This window comes from Lepus europaeus, chromosome 9 (assembly GCF_033115175.1).
Source record: "Lepus europaeus isolate LE1 chromosome 9, mLepTim1.pri, whole genome shotgun sequence".
Lineage (NCBI taxonomy): Eukaryota > Metazoa > Chordata > Mammalia > Lagomorpha > Leporidae > Lepus > Lepus europaeus.
In genome coordinates this window covers 117,875,293-117,895,531 of record NC_084835.1, presented here as the reverse complement: position 1 = coordinate 117,895,531, position 20,239 = coordinate 117,875,293, and the positions used below count along the sequence as shown (strand labels likewise).

The following is a 20,239-nucleotide window of genomic DNA, read 5'->3' as shown; positions in this document are numbered from 1 at the left end:
AAGGACAGAGATCCTACATGAGGAGTAAGTGCACAGTGACTCTTGTTGTTGACTTAGCAAATTGACACTCTTGTTTATGGCATCAGTAATCACCCTAAGCTCTTGTCATGAGTTGCCAAGGCTATGGAAGCATTTGGAGTTCACTGACTCTGATCATATTTAGACAAAGTCATAGTCAAAGTGGAAGTTTTCTCTTCCCTTCAGAGAAAGGTACCTCCTTCTTTGATGACCTGTTCTCTCCACTGGGATCTCAATCACGGAGACCTTTAATTTAGGGTTTTTGTTTTTGTTTTTGTTTTTTCCAGAGTGTCTTGGCTTTCCATGCCTAAAATACTCTCACAGGCCAGATCCAAATGCCTTAAGGGCCGATTCTGAGACCAGAGTGCTGTTTAGGGCATCTGCTATTCTATGAGTCTGCTGTGTATCCTGCTTCCCATGTTGGATTGTTCTCTCCTTCTTAATTCTATCAGTTAGTATTAGTCTTGTTTATGTGATCTCTTTGACTCTTAGCATATCATTATGATCAACTGTGAACTGAAACTCATCACTTGGACTAGTGAGAGGGCATTGGTACATGCCACCTTGATGGGATTGAATCGGAATCCCTTGGCACGTTTCTTACTCTACCGTTTGGGGCAAGTCCATTTGAGCATGTCCCAAATTGTACATCTCCTCCCTCTCTTTTTCCCATTCTTATATTTAACAGAGATCACTTTTCAGTTAAATTTCAACACCTAAGAATAATTGTGTGTTAATTACAGAATTCAACCAATAGTATTAAGTAGGACAAAAAAAATACTAAAAGGGATTAAGTATTAAGTTGTTCATCAACAGTGAGGACAAGGGCTGATCAAGTCACTGTTTCTCATAGTGTCCATTTCACTTCAACAGGTTTCCTTTTTGGTGCTCTGTTAGTTGTCACTGATCAGGGAGCACATGTGATATTTGTCCCTTTGCACTGGCTTACTTCACTCAGCACGATGTGTTCCAGATTCCTCCATTTTGTTGTAAATGACCGGATTTCATTGTTTTCTTTTTACTGCTGTATAGTATTCTATAAAGTATATGTTCCATAATTTCTTTATCCAGTCTGCTGTTGATGGGCATTTAGGTTGATTCCAGGTCTTAGCTATTGTGAATTGAGCTGCAATAAACATTAATGTGCAGATTATCTTTTTGTTTGCCAAATTAATTTCCTTTGGGTAAATTCCAGGGAGTGGGATGGCTGGGTTGTATGGTAGGGTTATATTCAGCTTTCTGAGGAATATTTTTCCCATTCTGTTGGTTGCCTCTTCACTCGCTTGACTGTTTCTTTTCCAGTACAGAAACTTCTCAATTTGATTCAATCCTACTACCTGTGCCTCTGGGGTCTTTTCCAAGATGTCTTTGCTTGTGTCTATATCTTGCAGGGTTTCTCCAATGTTCTCTAATAATTTGATGGTGTCGGGTCGTAGATTTAGATCTTTAATCCATGTTGAGTGCATTTTGTGTAAGGTATAAGGTAGGGGTCTTGCTTCATGCTTCTGCACATGGAAATCCAGTTTCCCCAGACCATTTATTGAATAGACTGTCCTTACTCCAGGGATTGGTTTTAGATCCTTGATCAAATATAAGTTGGCTGTAGATGTTTGGGTTGATTTCTGGTGTTTCTATTCTGTTCCATTGGGCTATCCATCTGTTTCTGTACCAGCACCATGCTGTTTTGATTACAACTGCCCTGCAGTATGTCCTGAAATCTGGCATTGTGATGCCTCTGGCTTTGTTTTTGTTGTACAAGATTGCTTTAGCTATTCGAGGTCTCCTGTGTCTCCATATGAATTTCAACATCATTTTTTCCAGATCTAAATAGAATATCTTTAGTATTTTGATTGGTATCACACTGAATCTATAAATTGCTTTTGGGAGAATGGACATTTTGATGATATTGATTCTTCCAATCCATGAGCATGGAACATTTTTCCATTTTTTGGTATCCTCTTCTATTTCTTTCTTTAAGGTTTTATAATTCTCATCATAGAAATCTTTGACGTCCTTGGTTAAGTTTATTCCAAGGCATTTGATTGTTTTTGTAGCTATTGTGAATGGGATTGATCTTAGCAGTTCTTTCTCAGCCGTGGCATTGCCTGTGTATACAAAGGCTGTTGATTTTTGTGCACTGATTTTATATCCTGGATGATTTCAAAGAATTTTAATTTTGTGGTAAATACATTCTCAAGAGAGGGTTACTTAAATTTATAGATCACCTAACAAATGTGTGACACAAAGTTTTCTCAAACTCATTGACATCATCCTCCCAATCGCTCAAACTTCTGCTTACACAGATGAGCTTCATACATTCATTCATTCATTCATTCCCATGTTGCATTATCTGGCAGGACAACTCATGAAGGATGGCATTCTTGAATGAACATCACTTTCTATGCTTAAAAGATGATAGTTTTTGCAGCCCTCTTTCTAATAACAGAATATAAGTAGGAGCTGAAATAAGTCATTGAAACAATCAGGCTGAACACTGTCTATTTTGCTTCCTACAGTTCTATTGACAAAATAAATCTATGCTATTATTCCAGGTCAGACATTTTGGCTTTACTGCCAAAATGGCTTTACTGGTATGAAATGCTTACCAAGATTTTATTGAGTCAGTGGTCCACAAATAACCCATTAAATTTGGTATCTCTAAACATTATACAAACAAGGGCACTTAATGCCCCAATTCTGCAGTAGAAAGACTGTAAAACTATACCTCATTCTATACTGTCAAGGTCAAAAGAATAAATCAAGTCCAAATAAAAATTGTTCTAAAATCCATATGCACTAAGAAACTCTAAAAACCCCTAGGGTATAAAGAACTCTTTCTAGTCTGGCTTTGTATTTCCTTTCTGTTTCTAGCTGTTCAGAAACATACCCATGCGATTGAATATCATCACAGGCTACTCACCTCCACATTTCTATCTGTCGAATGATTTATACCATGAAATCACAAAGGCACTGATTGTCATTCTCAAAAGACAGAATCGCTCTACTATCACATCAAAAGCATTTGAATAGTTCCTCTAGTTATAGAGAAGGTTAAAGCTAAAATGTTGAAACTGTTGCATTATTATTTTGAAATGAAATAGCAATCACATCAGATAGTTCAATTGACACAGAATTGTGCATGCCCAGAAAACTAAAAATTAATGCTCTGCCTACACTCAGTATCTCTTATACTTGATTGATGTTTATTTTACGTGTGCAAATCTCCAAATGGCCTAGTTTTCCATTAAGAAACAATAGGGGAGTCCTTCTGAGGCTAATTGAACACCTGTGAATTCCCATAGGCTATAACCAGAGATAGTAATCTGTTTGATTAAGTGGCTGCCTTAAATGTCAAAGGTACTAAGTTCAACTTCTGCACTGGGACTGTATTTTCATGAGAAGTTCATTTTCCATTTTAGTGATCATGTGCAAGGGGATGGAATTACAGTGGCTAACAGATGTACATTTTAAACTTTCAGATAATGGGACTATGAAAAGTTCCTCAACTTTGACATCAATATGCCTTTTTGAAATTACACATTTTATTCCACGCACATGGTGTAAAACACAATACATAAGGAAAATGAAAAAGCAATCCTTTAATATGGAGCCTGCTCACAAGCTCCTTCCAGCCTGGGCATCCTGTACACGCGGACTCTACACAAAATATGGCCTCTTTCCTTTTCTGGATTTATTTTCCAGTTAAGCAAGAGTTCAACCATTTCCTCAAGCTTTTAGCAGATTCCAACAGTAGGCTTCTAGAGTAAACTCCTGTATAAGGTGGACCACTGTGAGTCCCTTTTCTGAACACACAGATGACCTTTTGGCTACCACGAAAGTACATTGATTTTTCTCCACGTAACTCAGCACTGAGCCTGGATACACTACTGCTGCAGGGGAACTTATTCTCAAAGAATTTGCACGATGGCAATAACATACTCATGTTTCCAGGAGTATGATATTTTGCAAGGGAGTGCTCACGGACAGGATTTCTTTATGAAATACGACTAAAGGAATAACAGCGTGCCAGCTGCAGAGGGGCTCCAACACTGTTTCTCAGCTTTGTGAGCCCAGTCGCCCTTCTACGAGCAAATAATCCTATCTGCCTCCATGGTTGATTCAGATTCGGAATTCAGATCAGAATTTTCACCTCCTCACATTCCCTATCATGCTGCTCACTTGCTCCTCTATCTTCCTTGTGAGCCACTCTCCCACAAAATGAAATCACTAAAAATAACAAGAGTGAACATATCCCATGGTCAAAACTCAAGGGAGATCTACAAGCTTCAATCATTTAAGGAATATTATACACATAATATACTCTAGCAAGGTTATTTATATCACTCCCCAAAATGATCAATATAATCATAAGATTCAGAACCATGAAGAGGTAGGAGAGGACATTAGAAATAGGGACCAGTTACATTTTGGGGTAAAGTACATAAAGAGTGCTCTGAGGAGACCTATTTGTCCAAAACGAGCAAGACTTCTCCAGTCGCTTATTGAAATGTCACATCCTCAGAGAGGCCTGACCTGAGCCCAGCATCAAAGGCAGCCCCTCCCCCCACCACATCACTTGCTCCGCTCTGGCTTGTCCTCCTGGCACTCATCATTACCTGGCTTACGTTATGATTTTGCTTCCCGATTTTTTCTCTCTTCAGCTAGGAGTTAAGTTCTGTGAGGGCTTGCTCTATCATAGCCACCTCTGTTTCTAGATGCTCCTGGACTTACAGTGGCGTCGTCCCTATAAACTGATTGTACATTGAAAAGACACTTGTACACCCCGCCTACCAAATGCCCCTGCTTGTTGACACTGGTTTTTCTCCCCTCAAAATCATGAGGCTGGCAGGGAGCTGTGCACACAGCTTCTGCCCAGTAACACAAGAGTCAGCACGTTGTAACCTGGCAAAAGATCAAAATGCAAATTCCGAAGTAGGGTTTCCACTAAATACGTGTCACTGCCACACCATCACAGAGTCTAAAGGTTATAAGTCTAACTCTCGTATCTTGGATATGAAATGAGTGAATAAATGAATGGTGAAACAATTGTACCAACACCCACATTTAATCAGTGCGATCATCAAATGGGGAAAAAACAACCAGTATGAAACATCTTAGCCTAGTACTCCTGAACAAACACGCACACATTACCAGGAGGAAAATATATGTCAAAACCTACGCAGAAAAATAAAATTAAACTTCGTAGTTTCTAAACATACACTCTATGTTTCTCTACAGGATAGAGATCCACTGTGTCAAAACAACCACCATGTCTTTATAGAATGTAATTATGGTACAAACTCTACTTAAGATATGAACAAACTGACTGCAACAATTTCACAATGAAAACCTTAGAATCTCGAGCTCAAAGTATGTACCACTACACACATCATCACATTGAACATCACAGTGATTTCAGGTTTCCAGGCAGGAAAGTGGGGAGTCTTGGGAGACCTACTGAGTCCAGAGAACATGCTGTAAGATTTCCAGCTGTTTCTCCATGCTCTGTGTGTGAAGCCTTCTAGTCATTCTCTACAGCAAATTTTCTAAGGCCTTCTGGCTTAGAATTGTGAGTTCTAGTGATTAATACCCACGGCTAACCAGAACACTACCAGCAGCAGGTGCCTTCTGCGTGTTCCCCCAGAAGCATCATCCAGACTGTCCTGAACCCAACGGCAGCACCCTTTAGAGGACTCTGATGACTCCACGGCCATTCCCCTCTATTCCATGGCTTCTTGTGTGATCATTTCCAGCTTTCATTGTTGAGTGGGACCAACACAGGAGCAGAGATGGATAGAATCGTTTATCCCTTTTATCAGCTACCTCATGAACAAGCTATTTACTGCCTTCCTCAAACACTGTGTTTTCTTTTTACTCTTTGATGATACATACAACCGTAGTATGATTGAGTAAATAAAATCCTTACTAGCAATTATAAATTATTTCTGAATATTAGAAATAATACTTTCATAGTATTAAAATATTCTAGGAGATAGTTCCTAAGACAGTCCTTGTGAAGTACTTTTTTTCCTCCAAATTTATGTCTTCACCCTAAACACTCAATTTAAGCATAATCTTACCCTTGCACTGTCATGTGGCTATTTTCATCCTAATTTTTCTTCATCAGTCAGTCAGGTTAACCTTTACTAAGACTCTTCTCTCATCCGGCTTACTCTTCCATCATTCCCCAAGCGCTGCCTTCTTTAATATCTCCACTATTATCCCTGATTTTACAATTTGCTGTTAAATACAAGCCCTCCTGCCAATGCTAGGTGAGTCATCACTTTCAGGATTGTTCACTCCCTACACCCTCAGCCAGAGCAGTCTCAGCCACCTCCAGTCAGCAGTCTAGAATCTCATTTATTGATCTGAAAATCCACATGCAGATCTATGAGGAGACCACACACCCCTTCAGAGCCTTCATGTGGTCATTAACAGAACTCTCAACTGCAGAAATCTAAACGAGGGCGATCCCTGGTCTCTCAGAGCAGGTTCCTGAAGAAACGAGTCACTGATTCTATTTTGTATGAGAGAGGAGGGCGATGCAAGGCAGGTAATGTAGGGAAAGAAACTGGAAGCCGTCTTAGCCTGGCATAAGCTGTTTCCCTTGTTCAATTAAAAGTGCTCATTTTTACAGGCTTGCGTAACTGCCATGGCTAGCTATGCATGGTAGACTACTTCCCAAAAAGGTTCTAATTATATCGCAGAATTACAGGAGATTTATGTAGCCAAAACCAGTGAATTTTTTGATACTATGTAGGCAACAATGTCTTCTTGTTTTCAAACCTGAGCACTGAAAGCCAGACTTGCCTGCTGTATAAATAAACAGGCATCCTTTTTCTATGTCTCCTGTCTTACAGCAGTAATATAGAGAATTATTAATGAAATAAAACACAGACCCTTTCACACTGAGAAGTGAAGGAGCAACAACACGCAGCAAATGATCCTTGACAAACAGACAAATAATTAACGGGTGACTACCAACCAGGAACAATTACCTAGAGCAACGTAATAATCACAAGTCATTCCACTGAGAGGGTTTTTTCTTTCTTTGTTTCTTGACCCCTAAGCAGGTACACAAAGACATATGAGAAAAAAACATCTTTAACACGGTTCTCCCCCACCTGCTCATCACCGCATTTCCTGATGTCATGCTTGTCAGTACTCAGGGGAACAGCTTCGTGGCAGCAATGTGAGGTTTCTAAATAATACATCAAACTGGGCTCATCATCTACCTTCATCTTTATTTTTCTGTGTCACCAAGTTGAAATTCTATTTTCATGTTCATTTTGAATTTCCATAGTCATCCCAGTTGCAAGGTTGGGGGGGGATAGGGGAAGGAGGGAGGAGGGTAGTGGGGGGTACAGAAAGAGCTCCATGAAATCACAGAATGCCATATGGAAAGAATTGCTTGGGATCAAGAGGAAAACAAAGAACTACAGTGACAATTGCAGGTGGAGAGAAAACGCGCATTACTCCCTGACACAGAAATGTATGTCTTTCCTGTCGGAGGCATATGTATGGTCCAGGGGGACCTGGAGACCATCAGTGGAGCTTGACATTGTATTCTGTCTCTGCGGCAGAGACATGACTGATGTAGGAACTGCACAGGGAAGAGCACCTGATGGATGGAAATAAAACAGCCCATGAAATAACTCCTGAAAAACAAAGCTCTGGTGGTTATAGCTTTGAATGTAATTTGCATTCCAAACCCTATATTAGCCAGTGCTTTCCAGCAGTTTTTTTAAAACTACTTTCTACGTATTTACTTGACAAAAATTCATTTCTTCCTATCTTAAGAACAAAGGCCTTAATAAATCTTTGAAATCAGGCTATTCTTCTTACATATAGTATTCTCTCAAGAGTAGTGACACCATCAGGAAATTGAGAGTCTAATGAAGTGTTCAAAGTAATAATTTTCATTCCTTTTAACATATGGAATATTTTCAAGTAATTGTAGTCCCATCAGGAAATCAAAATTATTTATTTTCCAAAAAGTTTTTTAGTTTAGTATTTAACACCAGACCTGTTTTCTGCCAAAGATGTTTAAATAATACATCTATCAATATTAATCCTCATAAGAACATAGGGAAGAGAAAGTGAGAATATAAAAATTGCCACTGTTAGACAAACCAACAATTTTGTCAGACCTAAGTCAGAAGCACTCCCCTAGGAGACTCTAGGAAAACATGAAAGGATTTTTGCTAATTTAAGTAAATATCTACTTGGGTGCCTCTCATCTGCAAATCCTCTTAACACTTAGTGTTCCTGACACCTAGTGTCCCCCAGAGCAGAAATGCACTGGTCCTGACCCACCAACCACATTGCTCTGTTCTTCCATAACCATCCAAACAGGCTCAGTGTCTCTCCTTTTCACAACTTAACTAAGACTCCAAACAGGAAATCCAACTTGGAGTAACGGTTCAGTCTATTTGAATTTACTGTGTCAAGTTAGAGTTATATTGGTGGAGAATTACTGCATAATTACTTACTATAATAAGTGGATATTTTAATTATTATGCAGTGAGCTATAAGTCCCTTACAGGGGATTGCACTTTATATATGTTATAAAGGAAATGTACATGTTACATCATTAATTTGTCAGACCAGTGTATACATGTCACAGTTTTAAATCTTAAAGGGTAAGCCCACATATTAAAATCAATTTTATTTCCCCTAAATATAATGGGAAATTCTAGAAACTTGAGGAAAACATGTCATCAACAAATGTTTGCTGAATTCATCAGTTTTTCCAAAAATGTGCATTTGAAAGGCACAGCATCAGAGGAAAGAGAGAGATCTTGAATCTACTGATTTACTCCTCCAGTGGCTGCAAGAGCAGGGATGAGTCCAGCCAAAGCCAGGAGTCTGAAACTCCAGTCCAGTCACCCACATGAGTGGCGAGAGCCCAGGTATTTAGGCCATTCCCGTGCTGCCTTCCCAGGCACATTAGCAGCAAGCTCGATTGGAAGCAGCTCAGCCAGGACTCTACTCTCCTATGGGATGCTGGCCTCACAAGCAGTGGCTTCACCAGCGATGCCACAACTCCCGGCCCTGAGTTGATTTATGTTTCATACTTAGTCCTCACGTGGGTTAAAGCTGAATACAACAGCCTGGGCCTACAATCTGGCTGGGCTGGCTACCCTTGTATGACCTGGGAACACGGCTACCTCTCCTGTGCCTCAGTTTCTACCTCTATAACACATGCACCATATCATTGTTTAGCTGGATTACTTGATGTGATAATCAGATTAAATCCTGTGTAGAACGGGCTAAGATTGATGCCTGGTAAAGAAGGAGTGCTCAATGAAAGTCCCCTAGGATCTTGCTTTATTATCTAACATTTCATTTTCAACAGGATCTAAATATTTTTAGTTTTTTATATGTTTCATAAATTTACTTTGAGGTAATCTTGCTCTGAAATTTTCCTTTAAAGATAAGATCCCTTCTATCTCATATAATAAAAACAAACACTGAGGGGCCAGCGCTGTGGTGTATTGGGTAAAGCCGCTGCCTGCACTGCCAGCATCCTATGTGGATGCTGGTTCGAGTCCTGGCTGCTCCACTTCTGATCCAGCACTCTGGTGTGGCCTAGGAAAGCAGTGGAGGATGGCCCAGGTCCCTGAGTCCCGGCACCCACATGCGAGACCTGGAGGAAGCTCCTGGCTCCTGGCTTCGGATGGTGAAGCTCCAGCCATTGAGGCCATCTGGGGAGTGAACCAGAGGATGGAAGACCTCTCTCTCTCTCTCTCTGCCTCTCCTTCTCTCTCTGTGTAACTCTGCCTTTCAAATAAATAAATAAATATTTTTTAAAAATGCTGAAACATAAAAAATAAACAGAAATTTTAATAACCTTCAAATTTCATATATAAAATAAGCAGTATTGAAATGGAACTAGGTTAGCATATTTTCACCTGTTGAGGATATACCAAGTTTTTACACAGATTATGCTTTCAGTGTCTACTCAGTGGATGGAAACATAGGCAGTGTAGTATCTTGCCCCAGGCTACATAGCTAGTAATATCTAAAGCCAGTGTTAAAATCCAAACAATCTCACCCTAGATACCCACATTTATCACTATTCTTACTGATTAGCTTTATTTGACTTGGAGTCTTGAATACCACCAGACTAAAATGTCCTGCTGTAGATTAACTATAAAGACATCCACCTGTTCCCACAGATGCAAAGAAACTAGGGAGAGAGCAGACATTTGATATGATGCAATGTAATCACCAGAAAATGCAGCAATGTCCTTCTTGTCTCCAGCTTTGCTTTCTAGGGCTTCAGACACAATCAACCATAGTCTGAAAATGTTAAATTCCAGAAATAAACAATTCATAAGTTTTAACTCGCTTGCTGTTCACAGTAGCATGATGGAATCTTGCACCATCTCACTCCATTCCACCTAGAACACTAATCATCCCTTTTTTGTTCAATGTATCCAAAGTGACTCCACTCACCCATTACTCACTTAGCTACCTGGGTTATCAGATCCACTGTCATAGTAGCACAGTGTTTGAGTTCCAATAACCTTTTCCTTAACTTTGTAATGGCACCAACCCACAAAAGTAGTGACATTGGCAATTCTGGTGTGCCAAAAAGAAAATGTAAAATCTTCCTTCATGTGAGAAGGGAAACATTCTTTACTTAATTAGGAAAGAAAAAAAATTGAATGTTCAAGTTGCTAATATCTACAGTGAGTTATTTCTGTTAATCACTTACCTATATAATTTACAAATTAAACTTTATCATAGGTAGTCTGTGAAGGGAAAAACATAGCTTGTATAGAGTTCAGTCCCAGCCATCATTTATGGCATCCAGTAGAGGTCTTGGTACGCATGCCCCATGGAGAAGGAGAGACCACTACCCCTGTGGGAGATCCAGAAGAAGCGTCTGGCTTCAGCTTGGCCCAGCCCCAGCCATGTGGTCATTTGTTGAGTGAATCAGTGGATAGAAGATCTCTCTCTGTGAGTCTCTCCTTCTCACTCTTTGTAACTCTGCCTTTCAAATAAATAAGTAAAATAAATCTTTAAAAAATAAATAAATTCACACACATAGAAACATAACCTTGTTGCAGCTTAAAGAAATAACTCTGAGGGAGGAAAATAGGTGCTAAAATCTGAGAAAATATCAAGCTCAAAAGTTGGTACTAATAGCTAGGAAATGAAATATTCCTACTCCAATTCTTTAAGGTAAAAATGGAAATATCAAAAGTTACATCAGCTCAGGTTCAGGGAAAAGCTTTTTTAGCCATGGAAATATAAAGTCATCATGTCAGCAACCCCAGTTGTAAAGAATTTTCACCACCAAATTGATTTTCTGTTAATCCTAGGCAGACATATCAACTCATTTTACTGCCATATTGAAACAGAAATTTTAAGGTCATCCAGGGAAGAAGAATCAAAGCTGCAGTTCTCCTAGAAATAGTAACTTGGGCCCCTTCTCATGCACGTGGCATTTCAGCGGTGCTGGAGTAACTCTCGGTGTGATATAACAGTTATTATCAGGGGAGAATGATAGAGCGAGAGCCAGGGCGCCTCCAGGATCCTGATCCTTTTTTCAATTGTCATTTTTACTTCAAAGTAAACTCTGGTTTCCAATAACAGTGCTATGAAGTAAAGAGCAAAATGAAACACTCCAGCGTGACCTGCCCCTGCTTCAGGAGGCAGAACGTGTGTGTGCTGGACACACGCTCCATCAGGTGTTCCACCGTCAACATCTGTGTGTGCCGAAAAATACCTCTGCATCAAAATGCCATGAAAAGATTTGAAGACTGCCTTTCATGCCCATCCCACTGTGGGTGTTTTTTATGTAGGTATGGCGAAGACAGCAGATCAGAAGACAACTGCATGGACAAGATAGCTTGTCTACTCATGTCGTGTTCTGGGGTGGGGGAAGGGAGGACATGAGAAATCATACCTGGGGGTCAATGGCCAGGAATGGCAGGGCTGTCCTGATTCCAGTTTTGGCAAGAAGGAACAGGTTAGGCAGGCAGGCTTAGGATCAGCTGGTGTATAAAACTTCTGTAGGCTCTGGGGCACAGGGCTGCCTCTAGTTGTCTGGTACTTGACCCCAGGGTGATTAAGGCAGGTAGACGATGACCTGACATGTGAAAGCCCAAGGAGGGAGGAGTTTGGGATGTGGATTTAACTGGCTACCTAAGCAGGGAAACTGACCTCCAGCCAGGATCTCAAAACAGGGTGAACACTGAAAAACATATGCACATGGTTAAAGGGTTCAGCAACAGGCAAGCTAGTTCACTAAGACCAAAAATTATTTTTCTTTAAATGAGAAGAAAATAAGATGTTAGCATCCAGTTCGCAGGTTTCCCCTCTTAAACAACTCACATCAAACGTGGCAAAGTCGTTTCCCGGCTCCTCTCCAAAAGCGTAGATTCTGATAAACTATGAATGTGGTTGGTCTTATTTTAACTCAACGCCTATTTTGCTCATGATGAACATTTATGTTTAGTCAAAATATGCAATGGATTTTTCCTACTATAAGAAAATTTAGTCATCCTTTAGAGGAGGGTTCATTAAAATAATACTATATTTTCCCTTCCATGGGTTGAATGGTGTGCTAGGCACCCAATAAAAAGTGAATCTGGTATAGTATTATGTTCATTTCACAAACAATAAAAACTAGTGTTCACACTCACCAAACACCACCTCCTTGTGCCTTGGTCATCATTAGTCAGAACTGGTATCCAAAGCTGAGAGCATTCAGCTCTGTAACTATACCAAAATCTCTCACTTCCACTTAACTATCTCAGTATACTTTTTTAAATAGTTACTTGAGTGTGTCTATTACTGAAAGCTCTTTATCCTACTCTCACAATTGCAGCAATTTTCTCCTTCAAGATTTTTAAACAATTAGGCAGTATTTTTTAAGATTTACTTATTCATTTGAAAGGCAGAGTTACAAAGAGACAGACAGGGAGAGACAGAGATCTTCCATCCATTGGTTCACTCCACAAAAAGCTGCAATGACTGGGGCTAAACCAAGGGGAAGGCAGGAGCCTAGAACTCCATTCAGGTCTCCCACATGGGTTCAGGGGCCCAAGGAATTGGGCCATCTTCTACTGCTTTCCCAGGTGCATTAGCAGGGAGCTGGATTGGTAGTGGGGCAGCCAGAACTTGAACTGGCATTCATGAGATAGGGGCACCCCAGGGAGCAACTTAACCCTCTTTGTCACAATGCAGACCCCAATAGGCAGTATTATGTAAGTCAGTCTAATTAATACTAAAAAGATAATGGAGACACTATTATCTCTCTCCACAATAGTAACTCAGTTTAGTTTTTTGTATCTCATAAATGCATTAGGAACATAGTAATTCTTCTGATTGTATAAGCCCTCCCACCCATTCTCCCCCTCCCTTCTTCCTCCTTCTCCTGTGTAGTCCAAGAAAGAAAAGGAAAAAAAAAGAAAGAATGGAATAAAGAAACTAAGAGAACTGTTCCTCAATAGTCCAGACAAGTGCTGTTCCGTTACTGCTTCTCAAAGGTGATTTTGCTTTTTCTCCCTTCCTCTTTTCTCTTCCTTTCTCCCCCTTCTTTCTTTTTAGAAACTTATTTGTCTTTAAAGAAGAACCCAAGGCTGATACATCTTTTGTGAGCTCTTAGACAGAACTATAACTTATGAGACATAATATCCTTCATTTAGTACACTAAAAGAAAGTAATTCTTGAGAACATGTTTTACTATTAAATCTCATGATATAACACTTTGGGGACAGAAGTCCTGCATGAGAAGTTAGTGAATAGTGATTCTTGTTGCTTATTTAACAAATAGCACTCTTATGTATGACATCAGTGATCACCCAAGGCTCTTGAAACGAGCTGCCTCAGCTATAGAAAGCCTTTTTGATTCATTAGCTCGATAAAACCATAAGCAAAGTGGAAGTTCTCTCCTCCCCTCAGAAAAATACATCCTTCTATGGGGGCCATTTCTTTCCACTGGGGTCTCACCCATAGGGGTCCTTTATGTAGGGCATTTTTTCCAAGAGTGTCTTGGCTTTCTATGTCTGAAATGCTCCCCCTGGGCTTCTCAGCTAGATTAGAATGCCTTAAGGGATGATTCTGAGGTCAGAGTGCTACTTAAGGCAATTATTCTATGAGTCTGCTGTATGGACTGCTTCTCATGTTGGAGCCTTCAGTCCTTTTTAAATCTATTATTGCTTCCAAACACTTAATCCTATGTATATAATCACTTTAACACTTGATCCTACCTATATGATCACTTTACAATTTAATCCTATCCATTTGACCTTTATAACACTTAAGCTGCTATTTTTATTAGCCAGGTTAAGGGAATTTGGGGTCCTAATGAAAAGTTGTTAAGCTGAACCCTCAGAAGTAAGTCTTTAGGAATGTATTCAGTACTATATTGCTTGCAGTTATGAACTTCATACATTTTGCAGTGACTACTTTAGGATCTTGTTATCCTTCCCACTGAGCCCGCCCTCCAACCCACACTCCCACTCCCTTTCCTCTTCCCTGTTTATTCTCACTCTTATTTTTTAACAATATCTATTTTCAATTAACTTTTTATACATATATGATTAACTCTGTTATGCAAAGAATTCAATGATTCATATAAAAGAAAAAAGATAAGGAAAATATTATAAAGGAAAAGAAAAGATAAACAAAAATATGAAATAAAAAGCTGTTCCTCTGGCCGGCGCTGTAGCTCAATAGGCTAATCCTCCGCCTTGTGGCGCCGGCACACCGGGTTCTAGTCCCGGTTGGGGTGCCGGATTCTATCCCGGTTGCCCCTCTTCCAGGCCAGCTCTCTGCTATGGCCTGGGAAGGCAGTGGAGGATGGCCCAAGTCCTTGGGCCCTGCACCCGCATGGGAGACCAGGAGAAGCACCTGGCTCCTGGCTTCGGATCAGCGCGATGCGCCAGCCGCAGTGGCCACTGGAGGGTGAACCAATGGCAAAAAGGAAGACCTTTCTCTGTCTCTCTCTCTCTCACTGTCCACTCTGCCTGTCAAAAAAATAAAAAAAAAAAAAGCTGTTCCTCAATGGTCAAAAGAAGGGCTGTTCAAAACCATTGCTTCCCAAAGTGTCAATTTCATTTCTACACATTGCCTTTTAGGTACTCTATTAGTTATCACAGGTCAGGGAGAACATACAGAATATGTCACTTTGAGACTGGCTTATTTCACTAAGATGTTTTCCAGTTTCATCCACTTTGATGCAAATGACCAGACTTTGTTTTTATGTTTTTATTTTTTTAAACTGCTGTGTCGTATTCCATGGTGTACTTACCCCATAATTTCTTTATCCAGTCTTCAGGTGATAGGCATTTGGATTGATTCCATATGTTTGCTATTATGAATTGAGCTGTGATAAACATGGAGGTACAGATAGCTCTTTCAAATGCTGATTTAATTTTCCTTGGGTAGATTCCCAGGAGTGGGATGGCTGGGTCATATTCAGACCTCTGAGGTATCTCCATACTGTCTTCCATAGTGGCTTTTTTACATTCTTATCAACAGTGGATTAGGGTATCTTTTTCCCCACATCTCGCCAGCATTTGTTGTTTGTCGATTTCTGTATGAAAGCCATTCTAACTGGGGCGAGGTGAAACCTCATTGTGGTTTTGATTTGCAATTCTCTAACAGCTAGTGATCCTGAGCATTTTTTCATGTCTGTTAGCCATTTGGATTTCCTCTTTTGAAACATGTCTGTTTAAGTCCTTTGCCCATTTCTTAACTGGGTTGTTTGTTTTGTTGTTGTAGAGTTTCTTGAATTCTTCATATATTCTGGTTATTAAGCCTCTATCAGTTGTAGTTTGCAAATATTTTCTCCCATTCTGTTGGTTATCTCTTCATTTTGTTGATTCTTTCTTTTGCAATCCCATTTGTCAATTTTGGCTTTGATTGTCTGTGCCTCTGGGGTTTTTTCCAAGAACTGTTTGTCTATGCCAATGTCTTGCAGGGTTTCCCCAGTATTCTCTAATAATTTGATAGTGTTGGATCATAGAGTTTGGTCTTTGTCCATTGTGAGTGAATTTTAGTGAAAGGTGTCATGTAGGGTTCTTGCTTCATGTTTCTTCATGTGGTAATCCAGTTTTCCCAACACCATTTGTTAAGAGACTGTCCTTGCTCCAGGGATTGATTTTAGCTCGTTTCTCAAAGATAAGTTGGTTGCAGATGATTGGATTGATTTTTGGTGTTTCTATTCTGTTCCATTTGCTGTCCATCTATTTTTGTACCAGGACCACGCTATTTTGATTACAACTTCCCTGTAGTGTGCCTTGAAATCTTTATTGTGATGCCTCCGGCTTTGTTTTATTGTATAAGATTGCTTTAGCTATTAGCAGTCTCCTGTGTTTCCATATGAATTTCAATGTCATTCTTTTCTGTATGTGAGAAGAATATCTTTGGAATATTTTGATTGGTATCACATTGAATCTGTAAATTGCTTCTGGTAGTATGGACGTTTTGATGATATTGATTCTTACAATCCATGAACATGGAAGATTTATCCATGTTTTGGTATCTTCTTCTATTCCTTTCTTTAATGTTTTGTAATTCTCATAGTGGAGAGCTTTGACATTATTGGTTAAATTTACTCAAAGGTATTTTATTTTGGTTTTTTTTTTTTTGTTTTTTTTTTTTGGTAGCAATAGTGAATAGAACTGATATTAGAAGCTCTTTCTCTGCCATGGCATTGTCTGCATACACAAAGGCTCTGGTTTCTGTGTGTTGATTTTATATCCTGATACATTTCCAAATTCTTCTATGAACTTCAATAGTCTCTTAGTGGAGTCTTTTGGATCCCCTATATATAGGGTCATGTCATCTGCAAATATGGATAGTTTGACTTCCTCCTTCCCAATTTGTATCCCTTTAATTTCTTTTTCTTGCCTAATGGCTCTGGATAAAATATTCAGTACTATACTGAATAGCAGTGGTGAGAATGGGCATCCTTGTCTGGTTCTGGATCTTAGTGAGAATGCTTCCAACCTTCCCCATTCAGTGGGATGCTGGATGTGGGTTTGTTATAAATAGTCTTGATTGTGTTGAGGAATGTTCTTTCTATTCCCAATTTGCTTAAAGTTTTCATCATGAAAGGGTGATGTATTTTTTCAAATGCTTTCTCTGCATCTTTTGAGATAATCACGTTTTCCCCCTAAATTTGTTAATGTGATATATGAATAGCTTAAGAAAAATTGGAATTATATTTTGCAATGTTTGGTAGAATTCAGTGATGAAGCCATCTGGTCCTGGGCTTTTCTTTGTTGGGAGGGTCTTTATTACTGATTCAAGTTCTGTCTTGGTTATTGATCTGTTTAGGTTTTCTATGTCTTCATGGAATTTGGGTACATCATAAGTGTCCAGGAATCTATCCATCTCTTCTAGGTTTCCCATTTTGTAGGTGTACTGATCTTATAGTAATTTCTAATTTTTTAAATTTCTGTGGTGTCTGTTGTTACATTTCCTTTTTCATCTCTTCTCTAATTTTTTTTTGTTTGAGTCTTCTTTCTCCTTTCTGTGGTTAGTTGGACCAATGATGTATCAGATTTTATTTTAATTTTTTTTAAAAAAATCAGCTCTTTGTTTTGCTGATATTTTGTAATGTTATTTTGGTTTCAATTATGTTGATTTCTTCTCTAATTTTAATTATATCTTTACTCCTACTAGTTTTGGGTTTGGTTTGCTGTTGTTTTTCTAGATCCTTAAGATGCACTGATAGCTCATTTATTTGATATAGACTCCAATTGCTATAAACTTTCCTCTTAACACTGCTTTTGCTCTATCTCATAAGTTTTTATATGTTGTATTGTCATCTTCACTTATTTCCAGAAATGCTTTGTTTTCTTTTTTGATTTCTTCAATGACCCACTGTTTATTCAGGAGCATGTTGTTCAGTCTCCATTTGTTTTATTATGTATTGCAGACTCCTGAGTTACTGATTACCAATTTTGTTTCATGTGGTCAGAGAATATGCAGGGTATGATTTCGATTTTTTTTTAATTTGCTGAGACTTGCTTTATGGCCTAGCATGTGGTCAATCCTAGAGAAAGTTCCATGCACTGGTTAGAAGAATGTGTATTCTTAGGTGTTTAAATTTTAACTGAAACGTGATCCCTGTTAAATTTCAGAGTGGAAAAAGAGAGGGAGGAGATGTACAATTTGGGACATGCTCAATAGGACTTGCCCCAAATGGTGGAGTTAGAAATGTGCCAGGGGATTCCAATACAATCCCATCAAGGTGGCATGTACCAATGCCATCTCACTAGTCCAAGTGATCAATTTCAGTTCACAATTGATGGCTCTGACAGGTCTAAGAGTCAAAGGGATCACACAAACAAGACAAGTATCTGCTAATACTAACTGATAGAATCAAAAAGGGAGAGAATGATCCAACATGGGAAGTGGGAGACACAGGAGACTCATAGAATGGCAGATGTCCTAAACAACACTCTGGCCTAAGAATCAGCCCTTAAGGCATTCGGATCTGGCTGAAGAGCCCAAGAGGGTATTTTAGGCATGGAAAGCCAAGATACCATGGAAAAGAAAAAAAAGAAGAAGACCTAAATGAAAGATCTCTGTTAGTGAGATCCCAGTGGAAAGAACGGGGCCATCAAAGAAGGAGGTACCTTTCTCTGAAGGGAGGAGAGAACTTCCACTTTGACTATGACCCTGTCAGAATAAGATCAAAGTCAGCGAACTCTAAAGGCTTCCATAGCCCTGGCAACTCATGACTAGAGCCTAGGGAGATTACTGACGCCATGAACAGGACTGTCAAATTGTTAAGTCAGCAACAGGAGTCACTGTGTACTTACACCCCACGTGGGATCTGTCCTTAATGTGTTGTCTAATGTGCAGTGATGCTATTACTAGTACTGAAACAGTATTTTACACTTTGTGTTTCTGTGTGGGTACAAACTGATGAGATCTTTACTAATTATATACTGAATCGATCTTCTGTATATAAAGATAATTGGAAATGAAAAAAAAAACCTGGTGTTAAATTGGAAATGGCATAGAAAATTAATTAATTTTAAAAAATATTATGTAGGATCTCTGTCTTTAATGTGCTGTACACTCTTATTTAATGCTATAACTAGTACTCAAACAGTATTTTTTTCACTTTGTGTTGCTATATGGGGGCAAACTGTTGAAATCTTTACCTAATATATACTAAACTGATCTTCTGTATATAAAGAGAATTGAAAATGAATCTTTATGTGAATGGAAGGGGAGAGGGAGCGGGAAAGGGGAGGGTTGCGGGTGGGAGGGAAGTTATGGGAGGGGGGGAAGCCATTGTAACCCATAAGCTGTACTTTGGAAATTTATATTCATTAAATAAAAGTTTAATAAATGGAAAAAAAAAGAATGTGTATTCTGTGGCTGTAGGCTGGAAAGCTCTGTAGATATCTGTTAAGTTCATTTGGTCTTTAGTGTCAATTAACTCTGTTGTTTCCTTGCTGATTTTCTGTCTGGTTGATCCATCCAGTGTAGAAAGTGGGGTACTGAAGTCCTCCATTATTATTGTATTTGAGTCTATGTCTCTCTTTAAATCCATTAACATTTATTTTAAATAGCAAGATGCCCTGTAATTAGGTGCATATACATTTATAATAGTTACATCTTCCAATTGAATGGATTCCTTAATCATTATATAATGCCCTTGTTTCTTTTAATAGTTTTGTTGTTGTTGTTGTTGTTGTTAAAGTCTATTTTGTCTGCTATTAGGATGGCTATACCAGCTCTTTTTTGGTTTTTGTTAGCATGAATTATCATTTTCCATCATTTCACTTTCAGTTTGTGTGCATATTGGTTGGTGAGATGTGTTTTTTATAGGCAGCAAATATATGGGTTTTCTTTTTAATACATTCAGCCAGTCTGTGTCTTTTAACTAGGAAGTTGAGGGCATTTAAAATCAAGGTGACTATTGTTAAGTAACAACTTTGCCTTCCCATATTTCTGTTAATAGTCCAACTTTTTACAATGGGTTCCCTTTGCACTTTTTTTTCTTTTTTGACAGGCAGAGGGGACAGTGAGAGGGAGAGAGACAGGGAGAAAGGTCTTCCTTTACCATTGGTTCACCCTTCAATGGCTGCCGCAGCTGGCGTGCTGCAGCCAGCGCACCACACTGATCCAAAGCCAGGAGCCAAGTGCTTCTCCTGGTCTCCCATGCGGGTGCAGGGCCCAAGGACTTGGGCCATCCTCCACTGCACTCCCAGGCCATAGCAGAGAGCTGGAC

General features: G+C 39.3%; 1 long non-coding RNA gene across 1 annotated transcript in view; it reads right to left on the bottom strand.

Moving 5' to 3' along the window:
- The window catches only part of LOC133766649 (uncharacterized), a 347,434-nt gene that overhangs the window by 28,657 nt on the left and 298,538 nt on the right, over nt 1-20,239 (bottom strand). The gene's annotated exons all lie outside the window — the stretch shown is intronic.